Below are 17,983 nucleotides of genomic sequence, written 5' to 3'. Positions count from 1 at the left end.
ATTTGCGGGATGCTGTGATGAATGACCGTAATACAACCAACGTTGGAAAGCTCACGATTTTGCCATCCTCATACATAGGTAGTCCACGCCACATGCAGCAATATGCTCAAGATGCCCAGGCATATGTTCGTTGCTACGGCCGTCCAGACTTATTTATCACCTTCACATGCAATCCAGCTTGGGACAAGATAGTACAGCCGTTATTTCCTGGACAATCATATAGGGCTAGGCATGACATCACAGCCCGTGTTTTTGGACAAAAGCTCAAGTCACTGATGGATTTCATTGTGAAACATGGAGTTTTTGGATCTGTGCGGTGCTGGATGTATTCAGTAGAATGGCAGAAGAGAGGATTGCCGCATGCGCACATACTGATTTGGCTGTATGATAAAATTACTCCAGACGAAATTGACAATGTGATATGCGCTCAGATTCCACGGGCAGAGGTTGATACAGATTTGCATGCAGTTGTCATCAAGAACATGATACATGGCCCATGTGGTACCCTCAACCGAAGTTCACCATGCATGGTAGACGGGAAGTGTTCCAAGCGATATCCTCGAGCATTTACAGCCAACACCGTAACAGGGGACGATGGATATCCTCTGTATAGGAGACGGTCAACTGAAGATGGATGGACTTCGGCAACTTTAAACATGAGAATTGGTGATATTGAGGTAGACAATCGTTGGGTGGTTCCATACTCACCACTATTGTCAAAATCATACAAAGCGCACATCAACGTAGAATATTGCAATTCCGTGAAATCGATTAAATATATCTGCAAGTACGTGAATAAAGGCAGCGATATGGCAGTTTTTGGTGTTCAGGCAGAAAATGGGGACAGCAATGCAGTACGAGTTGTCGATGAAATATCTCAATACCAGGCTGGAAGATACATAAGCAGCAACGAGGTTGCATGGAGAATTTGTTCGTTCCCCATTCATGAACGCTATCCAGCTTAAGTTCACTTGGCAGTCCATTTGGAGAATGGTCAACATATCTAATTTACAGAAAGAAATGTGCAAGAAAGAGTCCTGAATCCGCCAGCGACAACTCTGACTGCTTTCTTCACCTCATGCCAGGAAGATGATTTTGCCGGAACATTGATGTATTCAGAAGTGCCCTCTTAACCACAATATGCCACAGAGAAACGTTGCAGGGTACAGCTAGTATACTATAATTTTATTTATAAAAAATAAATATCAGAAGCGATGTTCTAAATTAACATACAGTTTCATAATTTTGAATGATTTTTGAGAGCGAACACTAAAAAAATGACAGGCGCAAGTATCGAGACCATTGTTGACATTATCATTCGCCCAAGAGCAAGATGTGAAATGTTGTCCATGTATATTTGAAACCAGCGGTGTATCAAGCATCATCTGATAGAAATATTTTAACGAATCCTAAAGATATTCCACGTGTTCGGGGAAAATTTTATTCTTAAACATTTTCATGAAATTATTTATTCTAATTACAAGTTGATGTATTGTAAAAGAGGTTGTGGATTTGGTTTTGTTTTCCAATGACATCATTTTTGATTGCTCCGTGGACGTCTACTCCTAATGATTATAAAAATTGAATGATCTTATCCTCTAAAAATTTTTAGACGATACGTTGAACTAATCCACTCAATGGTGTATATTCAACTAGTCGATCATGGATGAGAAGGCAATATACCTTTGTATTCATCTCACTCGCCACACTTAGCTCTGTGGAAATTTTTACATCAATCAGTCCTGATTTTACAGACTCATTCTGGTATGAGAGATCAACAACAACGACAGGAGCCTTCCTTATAAACTCGATGGGGGATAGAAGTGCCCGTGGTTCTCGATTGTAGTAGCTCTCTTGGAAATTTGTATACATGTCGTACAAGACGGCAAACCGATTCTCATTATATTTAATATTCAAATCCTCATAGGGATAGACTTCAGAATTTAGATATACTTTTGCATTTCTCAAATTGTTTGTAATTAGCTGTCCATTTAACGTAAATGCAATGACAGTAAAACGTGGGCGTTCCCTATTTGCAGACAACTTTACATTCCAGATATGATGTGTTCCCTGTACCAATGTTGAATTAATATAACAATCCCAACTCCGGAATGCGAGTGGGAGAGTAGCTCCACTTTTCACTACATTAACCATTTTAATTTTAGCACTGTCACTTGGAACGATGTGGGGGATCTTCCAATATATGTTGTGTATAGCAATATTGTGTGTTTTTCCATCAACTGTTTTAATATACATATCATCAGTGTTTTTTGTAAGCAAGAGAACGAGCTCATGTTTACAATTTAACACTACTTTCTTGTAGTCTTCAGCGAATCAACATTTTTAAAGGTACAGAAAAGCTGAAATGTCCTCCCGAAGGAATATTGTCTCCACCACTCCACCCGGCATAACGACAAAGAACTCCTTCCTGTTGACCGAATGAAAGAAAGTTCTTAATAGTTGTCGTAATTCCAGTAAACCGTGTCCTATCCAATTCACACCCGTTCAACTCATATCTTATTTCATCTAGAAAATGGGTCATGCAATTATTTTTAAGCATCCCGGTAACTCCATTTGTCGAAGTCGTTCCTGTATTTGTGTCAATAATTTTGCTAAGTGTTCCCTCAAAGTGGAGAAAACTTTCACATGGAAGGACATACAAATCTTGGTTCTGTATTGTGATGCGAACTTCATCATTTGGCTTGAAGTTTTGTTGATATGGATAATACGTATGAAGTTCTTTTTTAACAATGCTTTCATCATTGACGTTTCTTGAACATAAAAAATCTCATTCATTTGAATAATACTTGTAAGTCTTATTTAATATTACATCCCAATGATTTTAAAATCAATTTATTTTTTATTGTTAGAGTCGGCCGTTGAAGGACCTCGGGTGTGGACTTAAAGAAGGGTGCTAACGGAAAAATCCACGCTCTACTCGATCCTCGAGCGCACTTGGACGTTGACCCACAATTTTCACTTAAAAGGCTCGGATTGAAGGACGTTCACCCACGATCCTTACTTAAAAAAAGTGACGGGGTGGAATTGTAGAAGGGTGCTAACGGAAAATTCCACGCCCACGCTCTGCTCGATCACGTTCACGCACGGATGGATGTGATTTTCCTTGAGAGATACTTGAAAAGGTCATTTGTTTTCCCATAGAAGGCGAGAAACACACAATTCCCTCCTTGAAAAAGGATGGGAGGAAGGGGTTTTCCCACACTCTTTGCAACTGGAGTTGTTCGAATGCGTGTGATGACATATACAATTAGCTTTTCTAAATAGGGGTGGTGGGTGAAAGGGATACACTTGTTTCTCAGTCAAGGCGGAGCTGGCTTTAAAAAGGATGGAAAGGGTAAGAAAATGTCAAGTGTTTGCTATACATTTTCTGATTTTCGTGGGTCCGCGTTTGGACTAGTTGAGTACTAAGAATCACTTCTAGTTGGCGGTTTGATCTATCCAGAGTGGAAAAATTAAATAAATTTTTAAAAGTTTATTCAAAATGTATAAAGTGTATACAAAATTTATAAAGTGTAAACGTGCAAAGGTGCAAAAGTGCAAAAGTGCAAAACTACAAAACTCCAAAAGTGTAAAAGCACAGAACAGAAAAAAAAAATTTTTTTAATTAATTTAAATAAAAATCAAAAGACAATCAACAAAAAACAAAGTCATCATCATCATCTTCTTCATCTTTATCATCATCTTCATCTTCATCTTCATCTTCATCTTCATCTTCATCTTAATCTTAATCTTAATCTTAATCTTAATCTTAATCTTAATCTTCATCTTAATCTTCATCTTCATCTTCATCTTCATCTTCATCTTCATCTTCATCTTCATCTTCATCTTCATCTTCATCTTCATCTTAATCGTAATCTTAATCTTAATCTTAATCTTCATCTTCATCTTCATCTTCATCTTCATCTTCATCTTCATCTTCATCTCCATCTCCATCTCCATCTCCATCTCCATCTCCATCTCCATCTCCATCTCCATCTCCATCTCCATCTCCATCTCCATCTCCATCTCCATCTCCATCTCCATCTCCATCTCCATCTCCATCTCCATCTCCATCTCCATCTCCATCTCCATCTCCATCTCCATCTCCATCTCCATCTCCATCTCCATCTCCATCTCCATCTCCATCTCCATCTCCATCTCCATCTCCATCTCCATCTCCATCTCCATCTCCATCTCCATCTCCATCTCCATCTCCATCTCCATCTCCATCTCCATCTCCATCTCCATCTCCATCTCCATCTCCATCTCCATCTCCATCTCCATCTCCATCTCCATCTCCATCTCCATCTCCATCTCCATCTCCATCTCCATCTCCATCTCCATCTCCATCTCCATCTCCATCTCCATCTCCATCTCCATCTCCATCTCCATCTCCATCTCCATCTCCATCTCCATCTCCATCTCCATCTCCATCTCCATCTCCATCTCCATCTCCATCTCCATCTCCATCTCCATCTCCATCTCCATCTCCATCTCCATCTCCATCTCCATCTCCATCTCCATCTCCATCTCCATCTCCATCTCCATCTTCATCTCCATCTCCATCTCCATCTCCATCTCCATCTCCATCTCCATCTCCATCTCCATCTCCATCTCCATCTCCATCTCCATCTCCATCTCCATCTCCATCTCCATCTCCATCTCCATCTCCATCTCCATCTCCATCTCCATCTCCATCTCCATCTACAACAACATGCAAGGAATTTTCTGTTACTCCTGTCAGCAGAACCTTCCAATTAATGTGCAATGGCATAACCATGTTCGCACAAAACAGCACAAATATTATGCTACCCGACCCCTAGATGGACAAGTAAAACAAATTATTCATGGATACAAGGGACGTATCTTCTACATACCTTCAATATAGGTTTACGAATGAGGGAGCAGCTCTAAGGATTCCTGGTGAATTTTTAAATGAAGCGGGCCAGGCGCTGCTCCCTCATATTGAAAGAGTCCTCAGTTTTCTACAGCTTCAATAATAAATTTTGAGCTCTTGCGGATTACATGTTATTAAACGTGAAACGCAAGTGGAAATTAAATCGTTCCAAAGAAAGTTGAGTTTGGTTACGATATCATCCAACTTATTTGATTTATACGATCCCCATACGGATAGTATAAAATCGAAAATGGATGAGTTCCAAGAGAAGAACAGTGGATGGAGCCTAACACGCATACTTAGGGTGGAGTTTAACATGCTTCAAAGTATTCTTCTTAATGATCGGAATATTTCGATCTACCTGCACGCCTTAAAGCCCGTAGAGCATGCACCAATGTAAAGAACAAGGATGTTTTCTGTTTTAAGTGGGCAATCGTATCCGGATTAAACCCAAAGGAAAAGGGAGAGCGGTGTTGTGTGTATGATGTTGATATCGAATCAACCATAATACACACAAACAACATCAGGATCGATTTCACTGGGTGGACATTTCCAATGAAAACAGATAAAATAAATGTATTCATCCAACAAAACCCTCACATAAGTCGAAATGTGTTTGGGTATGACGAGGATAAGGACAGTATTTTTGGACCCCTAAATACAAATGAAACTGAAAAGAAGCATCATCCTTATTTGCTGTATCTGGATGGACCAACCACCGATATTCATGGTTATTATGTGTGGATCAAAAATATTTCCGGGTAAGCACACTCAAACAAAAAAAAAAAAATAATAAAATAAATAAATAAATAAATAAATTAAATAATAAAATAAAACAAAAAATAAAAAAATATTTAAATATATGGTATGATGATAATTGACTAACTTAATTTTTTAATTGTTAAATTCCAGCCTCCTATCTTCACAGTTAGGAAAAAAATAGGAAATAGGAAATAGGCGATGGTTCTGCAACAAGTGACTATACTTTTCAACGAGTGAGGAAAGGGCTCACCGACACTCCGATAGATGCAGCAACATTGTGAGTCAACAACCGAAGGAAGGGGAAAATGAGCTCAAATTTAAGAATGTCCATCGCCAGCTGGAGGTGCCCTTCGCTGTGTATGCAGACCTCGAATGCATACTTGAGCCCACAACAATAGATGTAAGTGGAAAAACTCAATTAGTAAGTTGTATTAGTAGCATGTCCCTATCCAAATATTCCTATCCTTGTTTGTGAAAGAACTCGGGGAGATTGATGGAGAAATTAAAATAATTCCTTTGAATAAGGAATTATACATTTCCATTCAAAATATATTCCATTTGGGAAAATAAGATGAAAATTCGATTTTTAGATACCATTCGCTTCATGACCTCTAGCCTAGACAAGCTTGCAGGAAATTTAAATGAAGGGGATTTCAAAGTTCTTCGAAATCAATTTCCAAACGTAAAAGATTTCTCTCTACTTCGTAGGAAAGGTGTATTCACATATGAATACTTGGATTCTGATAAAAAATTATTAGAAACCTCTCTCCCACCTCGAGAAAATTTTTATAGTAAACTAACAGACTCCGAATGCTCTGAAGCTGATTATCTTCATGGCGTTCAGGTTTGAAGTCACTTCAAGTGTCAAACACTTAGAGATTATTTGGAACTCTACTTAAAGACAGATGTTTTGTTGCTCACAGACGTTTTTCAGAACTTTAGGGCTATTTGTTCAAATATCTACCAACTCGATCCTGCCCATTATTATACAACTCCAGGCTTGTCATGGGATGCGATGTTGAAAACTACATATTCCTCGAATTACTGACTGATATTGATATGATAACATATATTCAATCTGGAATTCGAGGGGGACTTGTTCAAAGTAGTCATAGATATACCAAAGCAAACCACAAATATCTTGAAGATTTTGACCCGAGTAAGGAGTCAGAATATTTAATGTATGTGGATGCTAATAATTTATATGGATGGGCAATGTCAGAAGCACTCCCTTATGGAAATTTTAAATGGTTGAATCAACCAGAAATAAAAGTGTTCAATATTAATTATATTTGTGATGAAAGCGAGTATGGATATATTTTAGAGGTAGACTCGAAATATCCATACTCGCTTCACGATGAACACAATGGCCTGCCTTTCTGTCCTGGAAACAGACTCCCTTCAAAACCCTCAAAGACTCCCAAATTAATAGCCGATCTTTGTAATAAATCCAAATATATCATACACTATAAAACTTTAAAGCAGTGTATAGATAATGGCTTAGAGCTCGAAAAGGTACATAGTATCCTCGAATTCAAGCAAAAACCTTGGCTTAAGAAATATATTGATATTAACACAGAGCATAGGATTAGGGCTAAAAGTAATTTTGAGAAAGACTTTTTTAAGCTTTTAAACAACAGTGTCTACGGGAAGACGATGGAGAATAGCTTAAAGCGCAAGGACATTCGCTTAGTAACAGAATGGGAAGCCCCACCTGTGGGTCCCAAAGGTGGGCGTCCTAGATTATGTGCGAGGGACTTAATAGCCAGATCCAATTTTCATAGTGCAACAAAGTTTAGTGAAAAGATGTATGCAATTCAAATGAATAGACTTCATAACGTTTGTGATAAGCCAACATACCTGGGTTTTGTAGTGTTGGAGTTATCCAAATGGAAGATGTATGATTTTCACTACTCATATATGAAACCCAAATTTCAGAATGCACTTAAATTAAACTAAATGGATACAGATTCATTTATCTACTCTATTAAAACAGAGGATTTATATAGTGACATTCGTGAAGATGTTGCTTTAAAATATGATACATCTGAATATCCAGATCAATTGGCTAGGCTATATAATTTCCAGCAGTGTAATAAGAAGCGCTTAGGGTTCTGCAGGGTAGGTCACTGACTGAGTTTGTGGGTCTTCGCTCAAAAATGTATGCCTACACAGCAGCGGGTGTAGGTAGCGAGCCTGAAACATGTGTTAAAAAAATAAGGGAGTGAAACGAAGTTGTTTGGAGAAGATTACTTTTAACAATTATAAAAATTGTTTGTTAACAGGACAACAAGAAAGTGATAGCATGTACATGTTAAGGTCGAGAGGGCATGAAATTAGTACATTAAAAATTACAAAAATAACTTTAGATAATAAGGATGACAAAAGAGTTATAGGTGATGATGGAATATCCACTCTAGCAATAGGTCATTATAAAACAGTTCGTAGGGAAATTAAAGGCTGTATGGCAGCTCTAGAAGCAGATTCAAGGGTTTGGCATAGCCGAATGTCTGCTCTAGGAAACACCCCAAATAATGAGGGTGAGAGAGGAACTCTTAAAAGAAAATTAGATGATACCAAAAGTGCGCTCGACGAATTCGAAAAAAATTTAATATGGCATTCTATTTCAATGGATAAAATGAGAGATCCAAAAATTGTATTTAAATAAAAACATCATTTATTTTGTATTTCTAGTATAATAATTTATTTAAAAATACTTACTATAAGAATAAAAATAAATTAAATCTATGTGTATATAATATTAAGATTAGAATAAAATTGAATCAATGAAAAGAAAAAAATTTAAAAAAATATATAAATAAATATCCAAATGAAAGCATGAAACTGCTTGTGTCTTTATTTCATTATAAAATTTCAGAGTTATTTATCCAGCTGTCGTCGGTTTTCGGGAAACCCAACCAACGTACAAGACATCTTTTCCCCTCTCTTTTAAGTACATTCTCAACTAGGTAGGTATTGGGAAATCTAGTTTTTTTCAGCTCTTCCTTATAGAATCCAACCTTAATAGGATTTCCATTTAAATCTTCTAATAGATTGGATATGTATTTTGCACTTCGTATATCGTAAATATTTCAACATTCCAATTTGGAGTGTACGATTTCTCAAATACTCCCTTATATTTTGAAATTCGAACATTGTCACCAATTTTCAGTTTGCTACCTGTAAACATTTTTATTATATTGTATACCGTTCCCAAGATGTGTTTCTCATTCTCAACATTCACATCGATAGGAGCCATTTTTATAGTCCTGTGTATTTTGTTGTTTTAAAAGTTAATGGATAGATATGTGGTTGGATATGTATTTTGCACTTCGTATATCGTAAATATTTCAACATTCCAATTTGGAGTGTACGATTTCTCAAATACTCCCTTATATTTTGAAATTCGAACATTGTCACCAATTTTCAGTTTGCTACCTGTAAACATTTTTATTATATTGTATACCGTTCCCAAGATGTGTTTCTCATTCTCAACATTCACATCGATAGGAGCCATTTTTATAGTCCTGTGTATTTTGTTGTTTTAAAAGTTAATTAATTTTTTGTAGATTTCAACCCACTTATAGCTCCCGTTGTAAGAAAACTCTTTCCACATAAGTTCTTTTAATGTTCTGTTGAATCTCTCAACAATTGAAGCCTTTAAAGTACTAAATGTTGAATAATGATTTCTTTGATGTCGATCCATCAAAGGCTTAAGTTGTTCGTAAAAAAAAATCGTTTTCGTTATCTGTTTGAAGATGCTTTTGTACTCCACGCCCAGATTGAAATATTTTCTCCATTGCTTCAACAACATCTTTTGCAGACTTAGATTTAAGTGCTTTACCCCACGCAAATTCCAAGAATTCCAACAACCTCAAGTCTCTCTTATCGATCTTCAATATCTGCAGTTTTCTCATCAGGAATACTGACAATTAAATCTTGTTGATGTGAAATAATAGAATCCCTCAGCCTCTTTACAGACTTTTCGTCATATTCCTTGTTGGCTATATCTACAGATGGCCGTCAGCCGATAGGGTGCACAGGGGGATCAACGGATGACTGTGTCATCTGCCGTAACGGTGTACACCATCGGTAGTGCGACTACACTCTCCAAGCGAGGGCGGCTGGAAGCAGGTCCCCAGTCGAGGCTCGACCGGGGATGCTGACCAATTGTAGTCGGGCGGACTTAGGCAGTCTTTAATCAAGCCTCCCCTCAAGTCAGGTGTGTGATGCGACCCGTGCACACTGTCTTCCAGGTTCGCAGCTGAGGGGTAATTCCAAGCTGTGTCTGCACGGAGCCTTCCCAGGGCCAGGCAACCCTGGGTCGTAAGTGGCCTTGCCGCAGTTTTGGGGCGAAGCTGCGGTCGACCTGTTTTCAAAGCCCCAAACCCCCTCTGGCCCGCTGCGCTTGCCAGGTCGAGCAAAGCGGCCGTTCATGATATGCAATGAATACTTCAAACCGAGCTTCGGAACTCCTGGGAGAGGATAAACCCCAAAAACTGTCTACGAAGGACGAGAAGGAGATGCAGAGGCCGAGATTGGTCGCTGCATCTCACATTGTATCGGAGACCGACGAAGAAGAGTCGCAACCCGAGGGGAGAGCGAGTAGCACTCCCCAATCGAAACACACAGGTGGGGCTCAGCTGAGCACCACCTCAGAGATAGCGAAATTGTCTCACCATCAGAGACGAGCGAGGGTTAACAGAGCCCGCTTAGTTCTCGGCAAGATAGCCAAGAACGAGGCTGAGGGCAAAACTGACCCTCGGGATGCCCAGGACAAGGCCAAATTCCTTGCGGAGATCGCGGAATATGAGAATTACAAAGCGGCAAACCCGGGGGCGTTCCAGCCCTCGAAGGCAAAGCGAATTCGCTCACAGGAAGTGAGCGAAAGCGCACCTAAGAGAGCGAAGGACCCACAGGGTAAGCCGCGAGCGACGAACTTTGTCAGCCAGGCAAAGAAGTTAAGTGAAGTGGCCAGAGACAGTCTGGCTATGGCACTGGTGGACGAGCTCCATGACGACGGTCGCCTGCTGTCGGAGAAGTGGGAGGAGATCGAGGCCAAATTGGCCGACATGGTGACCGACAGGTTGGTTAGCATGCCGACCGGCCCCATCCCCTCCTTCGACTCCTCAGACGTGGTTAGAGGGCACCGGGTCATCAGGTGCGACGATGGGTTCTCCCGAAGCTTCCTGGCGGAGTGTGTGGCTAAGATCAGCGACACATGGGCTGGCCTTAAGATTAGGCTAGTCCACGCCAGGGAGATCCCAAGGAGACCCAGAGCTCGCATCTGGTTACCAAAAGGCCAAACTGACCATGCTAAGGTGATCGCCTGTCTGAAGGCCCAGAACCCAGACATACATACAGAGGACTGGACCATCCTCAGAGCAGAGCAGGAGATGAAGGCGAGTCAGCCTTTCCTCCTGCTGATCAACCAGCGCTGTCTGCCCCAGCTGGAGGCAATGGACCACAAGGTCAGGTACGGCATCAGGAAGGCCAAGATTAAGGTCTTCTTGGCCGAGCCGGACGAGATTCTGGAGGAGGTCGATGACACCAACAAATGACGACATGGTCATCGACGACAAATCTCCAGACGCCACCCCCACCAACATCGATGTCGAGAATCGTGCAGATTAACCTGAAGCGCAGCTCGCACGCTTCAGCTAATCTCACGATCCTTCTAAGGGAGAGGGATATCGACATCGGTCTAATACAGGAGCCTTTGACCAGGGACGGGCAAGTCGCTGGATTGAGAATCCAAGGATACACACTACTGTGCACAAACTCGAATGGTAGGTCGAGAGCTTGCATTGTAATTAAAAATCACTTTAATGCTTTTCTCTGTCCCAACCTCAGCACACCTGACCTAGCAGTGGTCAGATTCGTGGCAGCGGATGGGAACATCGGCGTACATGGCCCATGACGAGCCGGCCCCGCCTGAGCCGGTAGTCAAGCTGCTGCAATGGGCGGAAGTGACGAAGTCGACCCTGGTGCTCGGGTGTGATGCGAACGCAAGACACACGCTCTGGGGGAGTTCGGAGACTAACGAAAGAGGTGAGTCACTCTTTGATAATATTATCTGTAGAATCGTAACAATATGTAATAAGGGCAATACGCCGAATTTCATCTTTCCGAGTACGAAAAATTTTCAAGGTTGGGAAGAGGTGTTAGACCTCACATTACATATAGAGCAGAACAATTACAGGGTCGAGAACTGGAGGGTATCGACAGAACACTCCTTCTCAGACCATAGGTACATTTTCTTTGAATTAACGACACCAGTTAAGAAACAGGTGCCAAGGAACCCCCGTAAGACGGATTGGAACAATTTCAGCGAGATTGTCCGATCTAAAGTAAACGGCAGGAGGATCAAGACTATATCCACTGCAAAGGCACTCGACAAGGAAGTCGAGGGCCTAACTAATATTCTGAACTACGCTTTCAAAGAGACTTGTAAGCTAACACTCTCGAAGAAGTAATACCCACCGTGGTGGACAAAGGAATTAAGCGAGCTCAGGAAGAGCGCGAGAAAGTCCTTTAACCACAGCTATGTAACCCGGGATTGGGGAACATACAAAGAGGCACAAAAAATTTACAAGAAGGCAGTATACAAGGCCAAGAAAGAGTCCTGGCAAAACTACTGCGAGTCACTGGAAGGCATAAAGGACACGGCGAGAGTAAGCAAAATCCTCGCCAAGGGGCACATAAGCCCTACCCTGATCAACAGAGCAGACGGCTCTGCTACGACGACAATTGAGGAGTCACTAGAGCTACTAGTCGACACCCACTTCCCAGGAAGCCTAAGAGTGATCTCAGAACCGGAGGAGGGAACGAACTCTCAAATGGATACACCTACGAAAGACATCATTACCACTGAGCGTATTCAATGGGCAATAGATTCTTTCGATAAGTATAAAAGCCCGGGCCCAGACGGCTTAATACCGGCAATGCTACAATCAGCCAAGTATAGCATCTGCAAATGGCTAGAAGCCATTTACGAAGCTTGTTTAAGACTGACGCACATCCCACTGTTGTGGAGGGAGGCTATCCTAGCAAAGGATTATAGACCGATAAGTCTCACCTCCTTCGCCCTGAAGACACTAGAGAGACTCCTGGACGTCCACATCCGAGAATCTCTTGAAGGACATCAACTCTCGGATGCGCAGCATGCGTACCGCAGAGGAAAATCAACGGAAACAGCACTACACGTAGTTGTACATCATGTCGAGAAGACATTACAACACAAACAATACACGATGGCAGCCTTCCTAGACATCGAAGGAGCGTTCAATAACGTGAACCCCGACTCTATCCTGGGCTCCCTCAACTTGCTAGGTATTGAGAGAGGCATCAGAGAGTAGATCGGAGTCATGCTAAAGAGCAGGACGATCACAGCCAAACTGAGTGGCACTCACCTCACACGGACTGTGAAGAGGGGCACACCTCAGGGCGGGGTACTATCGCCCCTACTCTGGCTCACAAATATGAACGCCATATTGACAGACCTCAATACGGGTGGAGTCAAAGCAGTTGCATACGCGGACGACGTAGTACTGCTCGTATCAGGACCATACCCTGACGTTATTAGCGAAATAATGACGGGTGCGCTAGGTCGATTAAACAAATGGGCAAAAACCTGCGGACTAGGTATCAACCCCACTAAAACGGAACTTATGCTCTTCACGCGAAGAACTACGATACCACCCTTTAACATGCCCAGTATTAACGGCATGGAGCTAAAACTATCGGAGCGAGCGAAGTATCTAGGAGTTATCCTGGATAAAAAGTTCTTATGGAAAGCTAACATTGCAGAAGGAGTAAGGAAAGCAAGCATCGCATTCTACTCCTGCAGGAAAATGTTTGGAAACAAATGGGGACTGCACCCAAAGATAATTTTATGGCTCAACACTGCAGTGGTACGACCAATTCTTACATATGGAGCCCTAGTATGGTGGCCGGCACTAACTAGGGCTTACAACAGAACGAAGCTGACACGGATGCAACGGGCAGCGAGTGCGGGGGCAGTGGGTGCAATGCGCTCATGCCCCGCGGCTGCTCTCAACGCCATCCTGGATATAATGCAGATAGAGCTGTTCGTGAAGGACACTGCGGCACAGAGCGCAGTAAGACTGAAGGCGAGCAATTGCTGGAGGGACTACGGCGCCGGGCACGGCAAGATCCTTGTAAACAGTGGCATTAACACAGACGTTAAGACCGATTACATGATCGCGGAAATGAAATTCGGGAATACATTCTCGACATCATACCCATCAAGGGAAGACTAGAGTAGGGGCAGAGTAGTAGTGGAGAACGAGGTGTCCCTCTACACCGATGGCTCAAAAATGAGCTGCGGCGTAGGGGCTGGGATCTTCGCTGAAAATTGGAGAATTGAACAGGCTTTCAATCTCTCTAACTCAGCGACGGTCTTTCAGGCTGAGTTACTAGCCATAAGGGAAGCAGTCGAACTTTCCTTAAGGCAGGACCTCAGGGGCAAAAGAGTTTGAATCTACTCGGATAGCCAAGCGGCTATAAAATCCCTATCTGCCGTGAAAACGAACTCACGACTAGTGGCAGAATGCAAGAAGGCCCTTAATAGACTTGCCGACAAAAATAAGGTACAAGTAACATGGGTACCGGGACAAAACGAGATCCCAGGAAATGAGAAGGCAGACGAACTAGCCCGTGCAGGCTCGGCAGGGCTAAGTTCTGACTTCGAATTACCGATCTCCCTAAACGCGATCCAGACAAGGATCCATGACAAAGGATCCCATGGCAAAGCAAGAGTGATCACAGAAGGTCAAGGGAATGCTGGCCGAGGTACGACGAAAAACGAACCAGGGAACTGCTATCCAACAGCAAGCGGGATATCAGCAGGTTCACGGCACTCACCACGGGACATTGGACGATCGGTTCGCACGCAATGAAGTTGGGACTGCCACACAACGCAATCTGTAGAAGCTGTAAGCAACCTACAGAGCAAGAGACACAGGAACATCTGCTTTGCTTCTGCCCAGCGCTAAACCACATCAGATTTCGCCACTTCGGCGCCTACCAGATGGAGTCACTGAGAAACATAGGAAAGCTGAAAGTTTCGGCAATCCTAGGTTTCATGGCTGACTCTGGATGGTACTGATAGTGTATAACAACAATAAACAGAGGGTGTGGAACAAAAAGGAGCTTAGCTCTAATTGGAGGCCCCAGCAATGGGCCTCACCACTGCAACCTACCAATATCTATAGATTCTTTGGGAATCCCGACATTTTTTTCACGTTGAATATTAAAATTACCCTCTGTATCAGTATCGATTGCCGCAACACCATCAAAACTTTGACCAATTGCTTCTTGAAATTTTGTAATCAATGATGTTAAGGATACTCTCAACTCATGAATAGCTTTAACAACATATTCTTTGATGACGATGTCTGCGTTTTCTTTTGGAAAACCACCATTTTTATACGCCTTTTTATACCCTTGCAGGGTATTACAATTTCAGTCAGAAGTTTGCAACGCAGTGAAGGAGGCACCTCCGACTATATAAAGTATATATATTCTTGATCAGGATCAACAGCCGAGTCGATCTAGCCATGTCCGTCTGTCCGTTTCTACGCAAACTATGCTCTCAGTTTTTAAGCTATCTGAATGAAACTTTGTAGTTAGCCTTCTATATATGTCGGAACGGGCCGGATCGGACGACTATATCATATAGCTGCCATAGGAATGATCGGAAAATTAATACAGATAAATTTTTTACTTTTTTAGTTTTCAGCTGATTTTCATCAAATTTGAGGTATAGCCATTTTATATAAGCCTTAAATTTTGTGGCAAATTTCATGAAAATCGGACGACTATATCATATAGGTGCCATACAAACGATCGTTTGATGTGGAGGAAAAATGCAAATCAGTGAATGTAAAACTGCAAATATAATATGTATAGGTGAATGAAATGAAAGCAGGTATTACTTCATTGTTTTTTAACACAAAGATATATAATTTGTATTGTATGGTTTTTTATTCATAGAAGTTCTATCTGCAAGGGTATATAAACTTCGGCGTGCCGAAGTTAGCTTCCTTTCTTGTTTTATATTAAAGTTTCCATCAGTATCTAGGTAGAGTCCCGTCTCAGTTTTCTCATATCGTTTTAAATTATTTGTTTTCTGCTTTTCATGAATATAACGTTCAAACTTGTCAACGGTCATGATGAGTATAATTTCATTTGAGTATTACAACATAAATATATACTAAATTAGAATATAATTTTGGCCTCTCGGAGCTCTTCAATTATCGATGTAATTTTGTTTGTGTGATTTGTATTTCCAGCTGTTTCCGAAGCTATTAAAAGTTGAAGTCGTTCCACTAACTCATTTGGATCGTCCCAGTATACATAATTAGGTTTATTCCTTTCAAGTGTCATGAAACCAGACCCGGTTACGTTTTCTTTATCGCGTTTGGGTGTAGACTAAGTGACGGTTAAATTAGCTAAAAGTGGATTGATAATTTGAGAATATTTTAATGCTCTCGTTCCTTTCACTTGTCCGTTTGGTAGAAAATTTCTTCGGTAGGCATTAGTGTTTTGTAAAATTTCTCTATATAGCTCCAGATCATCTGTATTATAATTTTTTTGGTAGATGATGAAATATTAAAGAATATAATCCGCTAGTGAGTTGCCAGTTTTGCCCATGCCCAAACTAAAACTATTTGATACATTTATTTGATTATTCTCCAACATTAATTGACCAGAGTCATTTTTGTATGGTCCATATGTTTTATCCAAAATATGATCTCGTGCTAGTTCACTAACATTAAAATTTATTGAACTCTCTTCAAGCACTGAGGGTGGAGATCTCATCAATGGTGATGTATGGGGGGAGGTTTGAGTTGTGTGAGCAGTCGCTTGGTTTGATGATGATTGATGTGAGTGATGATCAGGTGGTGAGAATGAAGAATCAAGAAGAATGAAGAATGCTCGCTGCCTGATGTTACAGGCCAGACTGCCTGCGAGTTACTGGGCCGAGGCTGTAAACACCGCAAATTACATAAGAAATAGATGTCCTTCAAGAAGTCTGCTTGGTTCTCCAAACCAATTCACCATTCAAACTGTGGAATAATCGCATCCCAACGATCAAGCATATGCAGAAGTTTGGTCAAATTGCGTACTCGCTGGACAAACGGTCGAAGAGTAAATTTAGCTCAAAGTCCAAGAAATGTGTATTCGTTGGATACTGCAGCGACGCCAAAGCTTACAGATTGTATGATGTGAAAACTCGAACGATAATTAAAAGTCGAGATGTCGTTTTCACAAACCTATTTGGGAACGATTATCAATACGAAGAGTTTATGGAACTCCCATTTAATATCAACATACAATCGGCAGCAGTCGACAAACCAGAATATGACTACCCAGAGGACAATGAAAGCAGTCAACCAGATGATCCCAAGCCAGAGGACTCCGAGAAAGATGATATGCAGCCAGAACCAGAAGTACTGATGAAGCGCGGTCGCGGAAGGCCAAAGAAGCTATTAACAGGTAAACCAGGAAGGCCAAAATTAATTTACAATCAAATAATTACAGACAGAACCGAAACACCCAACGAGCACCCCGATTCCGACCAAGAAGATGTTTTTATGAAGCTACTTCACTCGCAACAAACCCAAATGAACCAACTGCAAGCGCAGCCCTTAAAGGCCCGAATACAATCGAATGGAAGGAGGCAATGATAAACGAGTTTAAGTCATTGAAAAAGACCAATACTTGGGAAGTAGTTGATCGTCAAAAAAAATCACAGAGTAATCGAAACAAAATGGGTACTTCGAACCAAATATTTGCCCGACAGAAAGATAAGTTGCCGAAAAGCTCGGCTGGTTGCAAAAGGATTTACCCAACGCGAAGGCATTGATTACGACGAGACCTTCTCTCCAGTGTCCCGAATGAGCTCAATAAAAATTTTAATAGCTTTAGCTACGAAACTCGGATTAGATATTCATCAATTCGATTTCAACAGCGCCTATTTAAATGGAGACATTGAGGAAGAGCTTTACATTAGCGTACCACCTGAGCTTCAAGAAATCTTGACAGAAGAAGAGAAGAAAATATATGGGCCCGAGAAGGTGTGCAGAAAGGTGTGTTAAGAAAGGCCTTATATGGCCTAAAACAAAGTGGACGGCAATGGTACAAAGAGCTGGATAATCAACTCAAAGAACTGAACCTTAAGCCACTTGCCGCCGAGAAATGCGGAAATTGCTTTTATGTTCGCAAATGCAGCAATATCCTGGGAAAGTAGAAAGCAACGGACTGTTGCATTATCAAGCACAGAGGCAGAGTACATGG

At 41.4% G+C, this 17,983-nt stretch overlaps 1 pseudogene; it reads left to right on the top strand.

Moving 5' to 3' along the window:
* Nucleotides 1–11,118: 11,118 nt before the first annotated feature.
* LOC147644293 (uncharacterized) lies at nucleotides 11,119–17,775 on the top strand (annotated as a pseudogene).
* Nucleotides 17,776–17,983: the final 208 nt, after the last annotated feature.

This window comes from Drosophila serrata, unplaced genomic scaffold (assembly GCF_035046125.1).
Source record: "Drosophila serrata isolate PLE 108 unplaced genomic scaffold, ASM3504612v1 contig_193, whole genome shotgun sequence".
In the NCBI taxonomy this organism is placed as follows: Eukaryota; Metazoa; Arthropoda; class Insecta; order Diptera; family Drosophilidae; genus Drosophila; species Drosophila serrata.
This window is presented reverse-complemented; position numbering and strand designations above follow the sequence as displayed.